The sequence below is a fragment of the Fukomys damarensis genome, unplaced genomic scaffold (genome assembly GCF_012274545.1).
Source record: "Fukomys damarensis isolate Sample0158 unplaced genomic scaffold, DMR_v1.0_HiC HiC_scaffold_39, whole genome shotgun sequence".
Lineage (NCBI taxonomy): Eukaryota > Metazoa > Chordata > Mammalia > Rodentia > Bathyergidae > Fukomys > Fukomys damarensis.
Window position 1 is genome coordinate 54,814,655 of NW_022900951.1, and position 4,611 is coordinate 54,819,265.

General features: G+C 41.2%; 1 pseudogene; it reads right to left on the minus strand.

Annotated features, from left to right (window-relative positions):
• Positions 1-348: 348 nt before the first annotated feature.
• On the minus strand, positions 349-2,031 carry LOC104867773 (annotated as a pseudogene).
• Between the last annotated feature and the right edge of the window lie 2,580 nt (positions 2,032-4,611).

Here is a 4,611-nt window from a genome sequence, read left to right on the forward strand (position 1 = left end):
TCTAGATGGCTAGATGTTTGTGGAAGATCTTAGAATTGCTTGCCTTATTTATTAGGAAAATTCAGGAAGTAGCCTTTAGGGACTCTTTTACTTGGAAAATTACAACACTAGTACAACAAGTCAAGCCTTACACACTTAAACATGTGCTTGTGGAGAGCAAGTCATAAAATCAAACAAACTTTTCTTTCCTCACAAGAACATAAAAATTAGGAAGGGGAACTTAACAGGAAAAATTTAAGAAGTAACACAATTTTCTTTTTAGTAGTACTTGGGTAGTTAAGACAGAATAGTCTCTACTTTTTGTTTGTTTCTTTGAATGGAGATTTTGGTCCAAAGTTTTGTTTGTTCCTAGTATCTGCTTCTGCCTCCGCCTCTATCAGATCGGCTTCTTCCACGACCACCACCTCTTGGTGCTCCTCGGCTTGAACTGCTTGCTGTATTAATCACGTGGAGGAGGGCAGCCCCTTTCCATAGAAGGGGGAAGCCCTCGTTCTTGTCTGCCAACCCGATCGCGACCACTTGAGTAGAGATCACTTTAATAACTGTCTCAACTTCCACCATATCCGTCCTGTGAGCTGCTGTAATCATCATAGAGACTGCTTCCACCGTAAGATGGTGGGGGCCCTCTTGTAAGTGGAGCATTACGTGAGTTACCATAACTCTCATATGAATCTCTGTAGGACCCTCCACTCGGGTGGTCTGAATAGTCACGACCCCGACCATTGCCATCTCTATCAATGTAGCCTCTTGATGGATAGTCGTCACGTGAACTGCAATGACCGTAATCGCAGAAAGTGTAATCTCTTGGTGGTGGGGCATAATCTCTTGTATCAGGACAACTTGGGTAATCTCTGCTTGAATAGCTGTCTTTAGTGGAGTATCCATTGTCTCTTGGAGACAAATAAACATCGTTAAGAGAGGGCAGGGGTTCCCTTCGAGGTGGGCCTCCATATCTATCTCTTCCACATGATATAGGAGCTCTTCCACCCATGCCACTGCTGCTTTTTAACAAAATTCAGATCATAGGGGTATCAAGAAATGAACACAGTAGGATATCTTCCCTGACTAGCCTGTAAGTTCCCCTTAGTCTTTGAGGGTTATCATTCTATTGGAAAGGAAATTCAAGCTCTGAGTAAAATGTCTATCCTCTGTGTCATGAGGGACTGGTTTAAAGATGATAGGAAAATCAGAGGGTCAGGGACTAGACAGAAACTGGGACAGTCCTTGGCAAGCAATGTGCTTGGTATCCCTTCCTCCATGTATTCATTTAGCACCAGGCCTTGTGAGGACCAGGAGAGCTTCAAATCTCATCTATGTTAAAACAAAACAAAACAGTACCATGACTCTATTTGCTTTTCTGGCTCTGGCTTTTTTTCTTGTCTTCCCCTTTCAGGCAAGCTCTTGGAAAAGCTTGGTTGTTGATTTCATGCTCTAAAAAAATTTTCATTCATTTCCATCTCCACTACAACTTCTCTAATCAAATCTCAGTTTATCTCTCACCTGCCTCCAGTCTATGCTGTTCTTCATGGCTGGACCTGCAAGCTGTCAGTTGTAACCATCTTCTTCCCTGCTTAAAACTCTTCAGTGGCTCCTCTCTGTCCACTGGGTCAAGTCCAGTCTCCTTCACCTGGTACGTGCAGCCTTTTGCCATCTGGTCCCTGCTTATCCAGTATTTTTTCCTTTCTTGTCACTCTGCCCCCAGGAATCTTGCATTTCAGTCATAATTATTGCCAGTTACTAGGACAACTATAAATAGTTACTGATTCACACCTCTCTTTTCTGTGCATACCATTTTTTCTTTCTTTTTTCCTTGTACCAGGGATCAAACTCAGGACCTTACTCTTGCCAGGGAGGGCAATACTGAGCTACATCCCCGGCCCACCATTCTTTCTTGTCTTCAGATAGCTTGTCTATCTGGCATAATTTCACCTGTGCTTCAAGCTGCAACTGAAGGGTGATCTGTATTGTGAAGTCTTCCTTGATCTCTCTTACCCTCAGCCTTCTAATCAACCAGGTGGCACCAATCTTCATACTCCCTGGCCTTTTCCTGCTGTCTAGTCTGGTTTGTTCCCATTCCTTCTCCTTATTTTTCTTTAACTGAATCTTATTCTATACCAGACATTCTGTAACATTGTACAAGTTATCTCATTGAATCTGCACACCCACCCTGTTATTATCGTTATTTTACAGCTGAAAAAACCAAGGCTCAAAGATTTAGGCCACTTTCCCAACATCATTCAGGACACAAGGTTAATAAGTGGAATGGAATGATGGAGCTCTAAACCCAGGCTCATTCAAAAGATTTAACAATGGGTACTAAAGTGCTTAGTCTTTCCTCAGCAAAGGGCACTGTGCCTCTGCGTAGGAGTGGAGATGAAATCGCTGTAGGATGACCGTGTGTCCTCATATCTTATGAAATGCAGATGGTTACCTTGGGGCAGCAGGAAGGCTAGTATCTGTGGCTTCTTTCGTTTGAGACAGAGAGCAGAGTAGTGCCAGAGAGAAGTTATTGAATTTCTAAGGAGAAAAAGATACAAAGTTTCAGGTACTGGTGCTAACTACTTTAGGAGTTCACACAAAATTCTTTGGCTATACTTAGGCAACAGAATTCAAAAAGTCCTAGACAGGACTGAGACTGGGGTGGGGAGTGGGGCTGTTCAGGCAGCCAGTCAGGCTCCTACTGCCACCTTGTGGTTAGCCTGTAAGAGGCAAGTGGATGGGTCTAGATCACAAGCTTTGTGCACAAACAAAATCAACTGGGCCCTAACTCGCAGCATTTTGTCATTTACTCTTTCAACCATCTGTCTACCTATTCATTTATTGATTTCTTTATTCATTTAGCAAAAGTGTGGTGTACAAGCCACAGCCTATGCACTGAGAATATAGCAATGAACAAATCAACTTCCTCTTCTCATTGACCTCACACTAGTGGTGAGAGACAGACAGAAAAATAGAGTCCTGGAAGTGTAGCTCAGTGGTAAAACATGTGCTCAGCATGCTCAAGGCACAGGGTCCAATCTTCCACGCCATATTTAGAAGGTGGAATTTTGAGAAAAGACTTGAAGGCCATAAGGGAGGCAGCCATGAAGATGTCTGTGGGAAGCTTGATCCAGGATAGGAAAGTAGCCAGGGAAAGACCTGAAGTAGGAGCAAGTGTAATGTGACCAAGCAGCAGTCAGGAAGTCAGTGAGGCTGAAAAAGGAGCATGAACAAGAACAGTAGGAGAGAATAAGCAGAGAACTAGGCAAGGATTAGATCATGTTGGACACTGGAGGCCTATTTTATATACTGAGTGAGCAAGATGTGAAGCCATAGAGGAAAACTTGCCCAGGATCACCCAATCTAGCAAGGGGCAATAGGTATTTTGTCTCAGAATCTTTTCCCCTGTGGTACTTATAGGAATAGAAAATAAAGATGAACAAAATAGAAATGAGAACCCAGAAGTAGAGCTACACAGATCTGCCCGATTTATTTTTGACAAAAGTACAAAAGCAATTCAACAGAGGAAGCTACACAGCCTTTTCAATAAATGGTGCTATGGCAATTGCACCATCATAGACAAAAAAAATAAGCCTACTCCTTAACCTCATACTTTGTAAAAAATGAGTTCAGCATAGACCCTGAGTTTAATGGTAAAATATAAAACTTTCAGAAAAAAAATAGGTGAAAACCTTTGGGACCTAGGATTAAGCAAACAAACTAGACTACCTGGAAACAACCTAGATAGCCCCAATTAGTTGACTTGGTAAACAAATGGTTATACATCTATACCATGGAATATTACTCAGCAATAAAAGGGGACAAAGTGTTGGTATAGTCACCAACTTGAATGAGTCATCAGGGAATTATGTTGAGGGGAAAAAGTCACTCTCAAAATGTCACATACTATACATAATATCCTTGAAATAACAAGATTATACAGGTGGAAAACAACAAATTTTTGGTTGCTGGGGTGAGAGGTGAAGGGAAGAAGGTTGACAAGTGTGGTATAAAAGGAAAAAATGTGGAAACTTTGTGATGTTTGCACAGATCTATATATTGAGTAGGGTTCTAAGTACATGACTCTATAAATGTAATAAAATTGCACAGAACACACACATGCATAAACATACAAATGAGCGCATATGAAACCAATAAAATCTGTATGAGCTCTGTGGATTGTATCAATGTCAGTGGAGTAGTTTTGCTATTGTATTGTAGAGATACATGATGCCAATGTTGGCAGGAGGGTAAAAGGTGCATAGAATCTCTCTGCAACTTCCTATGAAGTATTGCAAAATAACAATGTAAAACAAAAACAACTTAGAAGAAACTGTGAAAGCTTCTAAACAAAAAACTTAGAAAATTAGAGACTCCCACCATGTCAGTTAAAACAAACAAACAGGGTTGGGAGTGTAGCTCAATGGTAGCACTCTTATCTAGCATTTGAAGAGCCCTAGGTTCCATTTCCAGCACCAAAAAAAAAGGACATAAAGCAAACAAAAATCTTAACAGATTCACTAGCATTCATACCCCAAAAATGAGTTCCTCGATCAAAGCCACTTATGAACTGATCATAATGAAGGGATATCCAAGATGTTACTAAGTTCATCACTCTTATTTTACAGATGG